At 50.2% G+C, this 12,964-nt stretch overlaps 1 protein-coding gene across 4 annotated transcripts in view; it reads left to right on the forward strand.

Annotated features, from left to right (window-relative positions):
• The window catches only part of PRICKLE2 (prickle planar cell polarity protein 2), a 98,260-nt gene that overhangs the window by 32,760 nt on the left and 52,536 nt on the right, over positions 1-12,964 (forward strand). The window contains exon 1 of one of the 4 annotated variants that reach the window (XM_080605723.1): positions 12,514-12,668. The exons of the other annotated variants lie outside the window; for them this stretch is intronic. The gene's annotated coding sequence lies outside the window, so the exon portion shown is untranslated. Of the gene's footprint in view, positions 1-12,513; positions 12,669-12,964 lie in introns of those variants that run through there. 4 annotated transcript variants of the gene reach the window in all.

Here is a 12,964-nt window from a genome sequence, read left to right on the forward strand (position 1 = left end):
CGATTGCCTATGCAGTCCGTGCACCGAAGCCTTGGGGCATGGGGCTGGGCCAAAGGACCTTGCACGATCCCTCCCAGCCTCCTTTTGGGGGGGGAGGGGGGATTAGTTGTTCAAAATATTGACTTTGTGTCTCGTGTGCACGTAGTTTTGCAGCAGGCTACTAGTTTTATACCAGTTCCTGATCTTGAAAAGAGATTTGCAAGGTGTTAAACATTCATCAGAGATTTGCTATTGAATTCTGTGGTTGTTCAAAGTTCACAGCAGCTGCTGGCTTTGAATCTTCCTGATAGCTATTGCAGAAATCACTCCCTCCAGTAATCATTGTAGCAGGGAGTATCTTGGCACCGGCCAGCTCCATCCTGCCCGCTCCGAAAGGCGTAGCGTGGAACCCCTGCTGCACGTGCGGTGGGGATTGCCATCGGGTGGCTCGAAGCCACCCTTGCATCATGTCACCTCTGACTTTGTGCCCACCAGCTCATACCAGAGCCCCCGTGAGCCTGGCTCCCACACAGCTCCCAGCCACGAGTAACCGGACGGGCACCGGGGAGCTGCCTCCGAACCCCGTGGTCAGTTCTGTGCCCTGGTGCACGAGCATCTCGGCCACCTTTCGATGCTACAAATAGTGTTTGGCACACAGGTGCGTGGAGTCCTTTTGAAATGCTTGTAGCGGTGATACATTAACCAAAAGACATGAAAATCCAGTCTTTTAGTCTGCTGTCCTTACAAATTGTAGCCTTTTGCTGGGTGTTTAAAAGCCAGCCGTGTGATGCATGGTTGGGCTGTCAATAAAGATGCCCGGCACTTCTCTGCAGTGACTATGGAGTATTTGTTTGGAGTGTCTGTCTGGGCTTCATGTGGTTTGATAAACATCCTTAGTCTGTCGTGTCTCTCTCCCTCTCCCTCTCTCTCTCCCCTGCAGTGATAATGGATCATAGGAACCTTAATAAGCAAATTCAGACTGATCCATCACGTAATGGAGTTGCAAGACATCGCGTCTTTCTCTCGCTCAGCAAACAGATGCAAGATATTAGGACTGCGAGTCGCAGACCTGTGTGAATTTAATGGGGAGGTTCTCATGGTTCCCAGGGCCTTTGCCTGGAATTGTAAAATAAATTATCCTCCGTAATTTTAATATTTTATGAAATCTTGCAAAGTGATGGCATTCTGGGCAGATTAATACAAAAGCTATAAAATTCACATGTACCATATGTTATGTGAGCACCAAATGGGACACCTGGGATTCTTAACATCAATATCATTTTAATGTTGGCTTCAGCAGTGATTAATGACATACTCATCCCTGAAGAGAACCTCGATAACGCAAGAGGCGTTACTTCACCATGCATTCGCTCCATGCCAAATAAACTGATTATTTGGCTAGATTTACGAAGGGCAGGGAGAGAAAATACCTGTGCCTTGGAAAGGCTGCTCTGTGCGGCCAAGTCCTGCTGGCTCCAGCGGAGCTCTGTCACCCGTAGCAATTAGTCCAACTTGAAAAGTCCCCAAAACCTGAGTATTTAATAGGATAGGGGTGATGGTGTTCACACTTCCCTCCGCAGCCCCGCAGGGGCGTGCAGTTACGACTGAATCAACCCGTAACAATAGAAAGCAAAGCGTCAGGAAAGCTCAGAGCTCCTGCAGCGGGAGACCGGGGGAGCAGCGGGTGTAAGGGGTGTGTGCCGGCAGGGCTGCGATCGTGCGGTAATAAGCGGAAACTTAATCCTTTTGTTTTGCGTGCGTGGTGTTTGCTGGTGCCGGGCTGTTGCAGGTCTGCTGGTCACCGCGGCTGCTGCAGAGCCAGCTCTGTGCCGTGTTCTCTGTCTCACCTCCGTGCGCTAAAACCTAATTCACTCCCGGTTAAATAGCAGGGCTCAGTTACGCCAGGTCCGTGCCTTGGTGCAGACGTGAGCTCTTTGACAATGCTCGCCTCCACGCTAATGAGCCGCCTTGGGTTTCTGCGTGGATCCGCCTGTCCCGCTTTCTCTTGCGCCAGGCTCCCCAGGCCCCTTTCCTTTCAGCAGCTCTGCTTCAAAGCCGCAGCCTAAACGTGAGCGTAACGAGCCTTCCTGCATCCTTCTGGTTCATCTGTTGGTTTGCGAGTCCTTGTGCCCAGCCTGTGCTACCAGGTGCTGGCTGTAAGCCAATATTACTAAAACCAACTTTACTTTTGATGTTCCAGTTGATTTTTATTTTATTTTTTTCCGTGAAAACCCTGCCAGCATCAAGGCTGTGCCGTGCCAGGACAACGATGGGCACTGCGTGGGTTGTTTTTTTGCCATGACCTCTCCTTGACCGCTTTGCCTTTTCCTTTACCTCGTGCCTCCATCACTGCAGCCTCTTTCACCCAGGCTGTTTTTTGGGAAGGAGCAGTGCAAGGCGACAGGGAAATTTTGAATGCAGTTATCTTCGTGCACTTCTCACTTGGAGGTCATTCTGCTGGAAGGTTTTACAAATCCATCCCCGTGTGCTTTCCTGTGTGCTGGGTTTTCGTCCTGTTAACGGAGCACAAAGCACTGTGTATTTTTCTTCCCATGTTTCCTGATATTTCACTTAACAATCTAACGTGCTTAAAATAGCCAGTGCTCTTTGTAAGGCATAAACAGAGTTTACTTGTTAAATATTCAGTTTTCAGTATTTAAGTCTGCTGCTTGTGTGATTCTTTCCCTTCAAAAAACAGATCTTGTGCCACGAAAAAATGCAAATATATTTATTACTCAGGGAAGGGAGGAGTAGTTGGCAACTTATCTGTTTGTAGGAACGATCGCACGAGACGCGAGTCTTTAGCCCCGTGTCGCTGCAGCTGCTGCTAGATAGTGTTTGTACTCTTCGTGCTATTTGTTCAAAATAGAAAACAGCTGAAGCGTGTCTGCGAGAGCGTCCCTGTGCCTCTGCGTGTTCCTGTGCATCCACGTCCCCTGTGCATCCTTCCCTGCAGAGACTGCCCCGGTTGTGGTCCCCTGCCGTGCACGCACATCCCCAGCTGGGTTTCCCTCTCTCGGTCCCAGACGGAAGGCAGGAGACAAAGACACTGACGTGCTTCCCACTCTCTCCTGTCCCTGGGGACGTCCCTGTGTCAGGCAGGAGGAGCAGGTTTCCTAGGAGAGCTGGAGCAGCGCTGCGCCCGCTCACCGTCCCTGGCCTCGGTGGCATTTCAGGGGGCTCGGCCAGGACGTGGGACAGATCCCAGCCATGGGATAGAGTCACGTAACGTCACTGTACAGCAAGCAATGCCACTGCAGAGGGGAGAAGAGAAGCTGCACGTGGTTCAGGCACCCCAGCAGCCCTTGGCGGTACTTGTCCTGCCCCAGGTCCAGAGACACCCCTTCGCTTTGGGGTCTTCTGGTGGCGTCGCTGAGATGTGCCCCTTCCCAGCGGGGAGGACATGCGTGGGTTAATTCTGAGCATCCTTCCTCTCTGTCAGCAGGACAGCGAGCGCTAGCAGGGTTTTGTTTCTAATATCAGTTGGCCAGTGCAAGAAAAGTGATGGCAGAAAAACCATCTTTCAGTGACAACGTGATTAATTCCTTCTTAAGGAAAAAAAGGGTTGGCTATTTTTTTCCCTTTTTTTTTGTCATTACCTAAAGATGGTCTGACAGTAAAGAACCTGTGATTAATTGCACCAAAAGACATATTATAGACACCTTTTCTTTGGCATCATAAGCGTTTCAGGTGAATTTTCTTTTATCTAGTTGGCTCAATGCAGCAAAATAATCTCTGAGTCTGTTATGAGGGATGTTAACTGCCTTTTCCGTATTACAGATTGATCTTTGATATCTGCCTTTCTCTGTGAGCGGTTTTATTTCCACAAGTGATACAAACCCTCTGCTGTTTTCCATACATTGCATTTAAGTAGTTCAATACATTTTGGAGCCTGTAAGGGAACATTTAATAAAGACTTGATGATTGCCTTATTCTGAAGGTTATACAGTATGAGAAATTATATTGTTTTAATAGCTGAATATATCCATTCTCTTGATTTCAGATAAACCAATATTTTTCTAATACGGCTGAGAAACTATACCTTTTTGTTGTTGTTGTTTATATCCTCTGGGGTGTGAAGATTTTTCTATCTGTGGTTTCCAGTGAAATGGATTTTCAATCTCTCTGAAATTTCTGCCCAAGCCCTAGCAATATTTGCTTAAGAGTAATCAGAGTATTACCCAGATCTCTGTTCAAAGCACCAGTGACCTTACCAGTGGTAAGCAATAATTGGATTATTTTCAGAGATGTAGGAAGATTCCCTGTAATAACAAAAGAAGAAATACCAAGTGATAACACCACTTGTCTGCAGCACCGTAAGCCACAGCGCTTTCCGAAGGGTAGTGTAATAGCTTAGCATCTTATGAATACTGAATCAGAACGGCAGAGACTTGGGGAATACACAGTGCCTTGCACGTTGGGGTGATGCACATTTTCTGCATCATTCTTGTTGATTCTTGTTATTTAAATGCATTTGTTGGGACACCTTCACCTCCATAGGGTCAGGACCCGCATCTTCCGTGCATCATTGGGGTGAGCAATAAACAGAAAAATACGAGGCATGGTCCTCCCTCCACGTCCGTCAGCTGCAGCTGGGTGCCACCACCCCAGCAGCAGCTCCCAGAGGGGATGGATGGTGGTGCAGGATGGGGCCGGGAGGGATGCTCTGGGAGGTTTTTCTTGGAGAGGCTGAGCTGCTGCGGAGACAAATTGGAAGCCATTTGGAAGAGCAAATCCATAACAGCACACTGTCGGGCAAGCCTGATTGCCTCGCTCTCTGCTTTTAATTGTAATGAATTATATGGCTCTGCACAATGGGGTGCCGAGCCTCTTGGCTGAAACTTGTGTAATTCACGTAAGTGTTTACACAAAAGCCAAGTAAATGTTAAGCTTCCTACAGATTTCAATATACACGAGCCCTTGTTTGTGTTCGGTTTTAGAGACAGGCAGAGGAAAAGCAGAGCATGTGTCTGCCTGTGTGTGTGCGCAAATTGCATGAGTTAAAAGATACAAAAAGGAAAGAAGACCGCGAGCTTTCCTTGGAGCAGGCTCTGCAGTGACCTGCCAGGTCCCCCCCCCCAAAAATAATTCTGAATAATTCTCGTTTAAGAGATGCTTGAGGGCTCTTACGAATTTTTGCCCATTGACCACTCTTTTTGAGACTTCTGCTAACCGGTGTGCTTTGAAGTCCTCCCCTGCACCCACATCATGCTTCTGATTACTGCAGACGAGCCTTCTGCAGAGCAGGCTGCTGTGTAATTCAAACCACTGCTGCTCCGGATGGAACCCCCCAGGTCCCCAGGGGGTGGCAGCGAGCATGTCCCGCGTGCGGGAGCAGACCTGGGTCCCGACCCCGCTGTGGGACTGGGCCCTGGGCCTGGCGGTGCCGAGAGGTGACCCCTGGCCCTGAGCAGGCCAAGCGCCACGTCTCCTGGCTTCAAATTGACCTGAGATGAGGCAAAATTTGGGACCCTGCCCGGCAGCCAAGCCCTTGTTGTTCTGAGGGTGCGTGGAGCATCTGCGGGGCGTTGGCAGGGCCCGGCTGGCTTCAGGACAGCACAATGAAATTATGAGAGAATTTCCGTTCAGACATTTCCCTGGGCATGCCAAAGCCGTGAGAGCTGTATACCTGGGTGTAATTTTATTTTTAGAAAGCACATTAGGGAGCGTAAAGATCTCATTAACATGCCAATTGCAGCCCTTACTGTTTAAGAGTATTTAATTGTCTTCGTTTTCTGTGCGCAGCCATTTGTGGTGGATGGTTGTAACTGGCAAAAGCAAGGAAGGAAAGGGTTTGTGTGACTGGAAACGACACAGAGCCTGAAGAAGAAAGCAAAGTGCTTGTTTTGAAGCATCCCTGCAAGATTTCCCCGAAAAGCACCCGATATTCAAGTAATTTCCAGTGGTTTTTAAGGCCCTTCCTTTGAAGAGGAGATGGAGCTCCTCTCATTGCTGGCAGAAGAGGCACAGTTTTGCCATTTTTTAAGCCGTTTTCTTGAAGAAAACGCATTTAAAAGGCAGCCCAAGCTCCCATTTAATCAGGTGGCTCTGGAAGCTGGGTATTGAGGAGAAATAAGAGAATTGCCCCAAAAACTGGGCAGTGCCATGGTGTGGGGAATGCTGACTGCTCACAGCTGGTCCGAGGGGTATCTGTTGGGCCTGCTTGCAGGGGACTTTTGGCCTCCTTTCTGCTCCTGTGTGAGAAGGGGTGCATAAAAACAGGTAAAAGAGAAAGGAAAGGAGGGGGAAAAAGGTTTTATGTTTCTCTGACAGTGGTTTTCTAAGGAGCTTTGATTATTCAGCAGCCATGGAAAAACTGCAGAAGATGTAAATAATCTGCAGGATTATGCTAAAGCCAAGCTTCAGTCATTTTACTGGAAAAATGCATGAGGCCTGTCCATTTAATAACGATCATCCAGAATTTCTCTAGGGCTTATTATATTTTCATGAAAAGGATCAGTTGTCTTGAAGAGAAATGGTGCAGTTCTGATATCTACAAATACCCCTTGGAAAGCGTGTTTCGGGTCGGTACACTTCTTTGATTGTGCTTTTTCTTCCCCTTTTCTTTTTATGATAATATCTTACGTTCGCATCCACAGTTACACACCAAAACAATCAAAAGCAAAGCGCGGTTTATCATGAAATGGCAAACCACAGCTGTACTCAGTGGTACAGGCTGTATCGAGATAAAAACACTACATGATTTTCAGCTTTTGCTGTGTTTATATTTGGTGCCAGAGGTTCTCGAGCGATTTTGCAGTGTGTGTACACAGTGCAGTCAGGGTTTCCAAGAAATTTGCAATATCTCGAAATCTGTACAGGATCTTACCCTGCTGGGCTTAATTTTAGACTATGGGGTTTATCGTTCGAGGAGGAGAAATGGTTTTGTTGTGTGCTGTATTTAATCAAGTGCAGCAAAAAAAACTGTCACAGGCATCGTTTGTCTTCGTGAGCCAATTTTTGTTTCCATTTTAGTTATAGGAAAACCCTGCCCCGGTGAAATGGGCTTCTTTATTGTACAGATCCAGTGTCACCAAGATTACTGCTCCTGGCAGGTATCGGCTGGCTGGCGGGGGCAGTCCCCATATGGATTTTGTTTTATGGGGTTGCAGTGCTGAGAACTGTGCGCTGAATTACTGTGAGAGCCCCAGAGGCCGGGGATTTGGGGATATTTGGAAGTACAGGAAAGTGCTCGCTGTTCCTCTGGCAGTTTCCAAGGTTCAAGATGTGCCGTGGGAGCTGGGTTGGGTTTCCAGGAGTGACAGGGTGTACGGTGCTTGCTCAGAAAAGCTTGAATGTCCTTAGACATCTTTTATCTTTCCCGTCCTTGCTCCTAAAGGCCCCATCCAGGCCCTCTTTGAAGGGTCAGAAGCGTTCATCAGTTCTGTGTGTAGGCCCCGAGCAGACACCAGGCCCCATGAAGCAGCCAGCGAGGGGCTCCCTGACAGCTACAGGAGCAGCCAGGATCCTCGCAAGCAGAAATTTGGGGCAGGCAGGTATGAAAATCCCAGCCCCGAGCGTGGTGTTAATAAAAAAAAGGCCTGGCTTTGTACCAGACAGCCCTTTGTGTGGTGGGGATGTTTGGATTTATCGCTGTATGAGGCCAGTTGAGATGGGATTGTGGGGCTTGCGTTGTGCGGGGAGGAATTCTGGTGATCGCCACGCATAAACCCCTCCTCTATTTCATTTCCAGCAGCCTTAATTCAGGAAACAGTTCCTGTCTCTCTGGGTTCAGCCACAGGCAAAGAAACGACCGAGGGAGAAATAAGCGGTGTGTCCTAAGGTGCAGGGAGGGGCTGTATACTTCATAATGTGGTGCATTAAAAGCGTGATCTCCTGGTTCGTTTCTGGGCATCGTAGCTGTCTCATGTGTGTATATATATATATATATATATATATATATATCTGTGTGTTCCTACAGCAAGATGTTCTCCAGCTTCGCACACGCTCAGGGAGAGATGTCTTGTGAGCTCTTCTGGCAGTACCAAAAAATAAAAAGCGAGGCGAGGAGGGGGCAGGGAGGGGATTGTGATGCCAAGTGGAACAGCTCCGTCCTACCCGCCCCAAAGAGAAATCATTCAGACGCTGGAAGAGACAGGCTCTGTTGCGTAGATTAATGTGCAGGGTTTGAAAGCAGCCAAGAACATTTTATACACACATGGCGAGGAGGGAAGGAGCCGGGCGGCTCATCTCTGCAGAAGCCATTCCTTTCCCTAAGAGGGCATTTAAAAAAAAAAAAAAAAAGCACAAAGGTCTGCAGGAGCGCTCAGCCATTCAGGCAGTTTAATTGGCTGAACGGAGCGCTTCGCGGTTGGGATTAATATGGATATTTCTTAATAACCTGTCACCTTGTCAGGAGTTTCAGGGTCAGGATTGCAACTAAAGTTCTCGCCTTTCCTTCTGTTTTTTATTACTGCAATGGCTCCTGCTGCTGCATTTTCAGAGGCTTAGGAAGGTGGTGTGAAGGTGCTTTCGGCTCTCCTTCCCCTGCACCTAGTGGAGAAGCCAGAAGGAAGAGGGAAGGGTGGTCTACAGAGGTTTGCAGTGAAAGGCTGCTCTGGAAAGATTAATTGTGGTTCTCTGGGAGGGAGAAGGATGTGGTGCTGCGCACACCTGGCACTTCAGCTGCTGCAGCACCCCCTCGGAGCGCGGGGTGAGGCCGGAGCTGGGCTCGGGTCTGCGCCACCTTCGGACGTGCCGTGCTTCAGCGTAAACACGGTTAGTGCAAACCCAAGCAAATCCCGGGCAGAGCACAAATAAAACAAGCGATTTAGCAGTGCTCGAGATGGCTTCAAAGGGCCTGAGCCCAGAAGCATTTTTACAAGTATTTTACAACTGGTCTCACCGCCTTTTATCTCCCCAGTGACCACCAGCGTGGGGATGCCCGCGGGGAGCAGCTGCTCCTCTGTGCCCCGCTCCCAGGGAGCCAGGCTGATTTCTGCAGCCTTCGTTGGGGGTTAATTTGTTTTGTACCTTTTTCCTCCCTTTTCTTGCCTTTCCTCCCCTCCCTGCCCTGTAATTTCAGAGCAGGCTCCCGAAGGCCACCTACTTGATCAGCAGGCATAATTTCCACGAGCGCTAATGGGAGCGGCGCGGATGCACTCAGAAAATTTCTCTAATTTCTCCTTGCCTGCCCCTACCACCTCCTGGAGTGATTTTCTCCACCCTTTGGTAATCAACATCTCGCCCACCGCCGCGGAGAGCTGTGTGCCTGCAGCCCCTGGCACAGAGGGAGGAGGGCTGCAGCCTGCCCCTCTCCAAACCCGTCAGCAGCAGCACAAAAGCGAGCAGCAAGCGCGCAGCCGATAAAGTCTCAGCGAGGCATTCGCTCCTCTAATTATCGTCTTTTATGCGGAGATAATTTTTGATAGAGTTGCACTTTCTGGACCCCGCCGTCATCAGAGGACTGCGAGCTGACCTGTTAATCATAGCGGGAATTAATGGGAATTACAGCCAGCGGAGCCCCGTCCCTGAAGAGCTGATCCAGGGAGTAGCACCGGAGGGGAATGCAAAAATGAAGCAGCGTGGTGTTGTCAGAGCTGCAGATAAAGTGGCAGCGAGTCAGTTCCTGGGGAAAAAAGGGGTGTGAAGGAGGTGAATTTGATTATAAACGGAAGATTAAGAGCCTAATTCTGGGGAGTGTGAGCCCATGCGCGTTTTCATTGCATCTGCTTGATAATTAGCGCAGATTTGATTTAACGAGGGGGAGCAGGGCCACCACAACTCGCAGCCTTCGTGGTGGCTGTCCCCAGGAGACGGAGGTGAGGTGGCCGGGCATCACCTCTCCTGATGGTGCTCCTGTGCTGGAAATTGGTTTATCACCATCGACCTGAGGTGAACTGAAATCAGAGCATCCCTGCTGGTGCTGAACCACCTGAGGTTCTGGCTGTCCCCAGGTACTGCCAAACAGCTAACGGGTACTTCACAAGGTGATTCCTCCCAGTCAGCTTTTTACAGAAGTTTCCTTTAAGATGCCAAATATCCATGTAGCCTGCAGAGATGAAAAAAGTCATGTGTCTTATCCGTACAGAGGACCCATAGAGTCCTTAAATATGCTTTATATTGGTGCTTCTAAAAGGAAGGGTTGATTAGCTTGTCGTAAATATGAGAAATGCAGCCCCTGTGTGCCTGAATATGCACACACAAAGGCTCTCTGAAGAGCAAAGAGGCTGCTCATAGAGCCTGTCCTTAGGAGAAGTTTGTTTAGGATAATGCAGCAAGTTGTAATCTGCGTTCAAAATGCAGAATGCAGATGTGGTGCAGAGCAAAGGACAGCAGTTAGTCCTGTTCATAAGGAGCACGTTCTGGGAAGGGGAAAATGGTAACGACAGAATGAGGCATTCTTTCTTTAACAATGAATGGAAGGCAAACAGCGTTTGTTCAATTCTGTGTGTATGCTTCAGTTTATTTTTTTAAGCCTGTTTACCAGTTTTTGGACTAGTTCAGTGCAGAGGAAGGGCAGCTTTTCTGTAGTATGAGCAAGCAGTTTGTATGTTGGTAAACATGAAGTCCTCCTCTTCCAGGGCAGCATATCAGCTGAGGATATACGCCTGCTCCCCTGCAAGCAGCTGGAAGAAGTCCCGTTGCTGGAGACAGGGAGTCTTTTTAGCTCCTTTGTAGAGAATGACAAAGCATCAGGCCCTTCTGCTGCTGTGATACCATTGCTCTCAGCAGAAGAGGCCAGCAGCATGGGTCAGGACCCAGAACATGCAGCCCGGGCACTTTGCAAGCCCTGTTGCTGCATGGACACAAACCTTACCTCCGGGTCCCCTGCGTGATTGCGCAGCAGGGACTGAAAGCTCCAGATGCAGGCAGGCAGGATATGAAAAGGGAAACACTGCCCCAAAATGACGAATTTCTTGTCGGGACCCTTGGGATGTGATTTAAGGATTTAAGACCAGGAAAGAGAGCACACTGCTCTGTTCTCTGCTGCTGGCTCAGCTGAGGCTTGTGCTGGGTGGCTCCCAGGCAGCTCCAACACTCTGTTTGCTGGGGGGATGCTCGTGTCTGATGGCAAAGCGCTGCCCCTCGCCTCCTGAAAATAAAGTGGCAAGGAAAGCTCAGGCTTGCAGTACGAGGCAGGGCGGGGAAAGCCTGTTTTGGGTAGTCTGTCAGTCAGCTTGACACTAATTGGTTGCAGTAAGTAATCGTTCTCCATGTAAATTAGACTCCAATTTCCTCTGTAGTCTGTCTGTTTGCTGTGTGGGCTTCAGTCTCTAATTAGGCTCTCACGTGGCGAACCTGGGCTGTGTGAGCTGCTTTTGTTCCTGGAGAACCAGCCTCAGCCCTCCCTGCGGCTGCCGGGCTCCTCTGGTCCCGCTCCTGACGGGGATGGGTCCAAGCTCAGCGCTGCCAAGTGCAAAATAACTTTTTTTTTTTAATGCATGCTTTGATTATTTCCGCGTTTGAAGCTTGCAAAGGGGATTCTTTTAAAATGCAAAGGGACTTACTAGACTTACAATGAGAACACCCTTTGGAAGCGCTGCATCCGAGTTACTAGAAGCTCAGCTCTCCATGAATAGAGCTCGTTCAGGCCCTAACCCTTGCGATGGCCAGGGCAGCTTTGCCTGCATCTGGCTCCTGCAGCCTGGAGCTCAGGCAGCTCCTCTCGTTAGGAGGTAGCTGTGCGAGTGCGTTCGGAGCTTACCCAAACGCTGGCTCACGTCCTGGAGTTACTCCGGCTCTGCACATCTGTAACGGAGCGCAGAAATCCGCGATTGCACGCGCGCCTTTCATCCGCCGCCACCCATTTTTTGCAAAAAGAGCCGAGGGTCCCCGGTCACCGCCCGCAGGAGGAAGCCCCCGTGCATGGGGGCAGCGCTGTGGCTCCCGAGCCTCCTCCAGCAGCCCCCGGTTCGGCCCCGCTTCCCCGGGCTGTCGCCGCAGCCGAGGTCTGGGTTTGTGCGCCGTGCCTAGCGTCTGCGCCGGGCAGCAGAAAGGAAACCCATATGCGTGCGCCCACCGGGCTGTTACTCGCCACGAACCCTTTATGTTTCAGCAGTTCCCTTTGTGAAATTCGGTACAACTTCGGGAACCGTGCACTTTCTGTAAACCTTCCCCGTGCGTGATGCGGTCGTGACCCAGACGTGTCAGCGTCTGGTTAGGCGTTGTGATAAATCTTGTTTTTACTGGCACGGCGGTGTTCGGCTCGTTGACTTGCGCTCAGGTGATGCGTGCGGCGAGGCCGGGTTGCTGGCGCCCTGCAGAGGCACGTGCGAGGTTGTGGTCCCCTCGAAGGAGGTAGACGAGAAAGAAGCTCTTTGGGGAGAAAGAGGTGAAGCAAATTGAGCATGGGCTTTTTATTGCTTCTCTTGACGTGATTTATTTTCCGGGCGAGGTAACTTCGCTTTCAGACCGCTAGTCAAAACCGTAAGGGATGTTGGCTCCGTGGAGAGCTAAATTTGGGTAAAGGGACAGGATTGGATTAGGGCTTACAATTTTCACCAATAAGCTAAAACTCCGGTGGGCGTCACGCTCTGCGAGCTGGGGAGGCAGCCGGGGAGCTTTAACTCCCCAGATGACCTCAGCCAGTTGCTGGCTTGCAGGCAGCCTCCGGCAGGGCACTGCGGCAGGATGCGCCCTGGTCCCGGCGCGAAGGCGCTCGCCTCGCCTCTGCCCAGCTTCCCCCCTTCCCCTGCCCGTCACCCGGGGGGGTTTCGGCGTGTGAAGCGTGTGCCCGTTTAGCCCGGGTAAGTAATCACGCTCGATTTATAGCATGTGAAAGGATAAGCCCTTTTAATGCTCTACAAATGTTTGCGTTGGGAAATGATTTTTCTTTGCAGCTCAGGTTTCTGCCTGCCTTCGCGAGCGCTGCTGCCGGGGTAGCGGCGCTGCGTTGCCCACGGCTTTTAGTGCTTGCTGCCAGGCACGGCCTCGATGTGCCGGGGCAGAGCAGGGACCAGGAATACCCCAGTGCTCACATTTGAACCCACGGACACCGTAAAGCTTTTAGGTGACACAGTCGGGGCTTTGCAAAGCTCCATCT

The sequence above is a fragment of the Anser brachyrhynchus genome (assembly GCF_964034855.1).
Source record: "Anser brachyrhynchus genome assembly, chromosome: 10".
NCBI lineage: Eukaryota > Metazoa > Chordata > Aves > Anseriformes > Anatidae > Anser > Anser brachyrhynchus.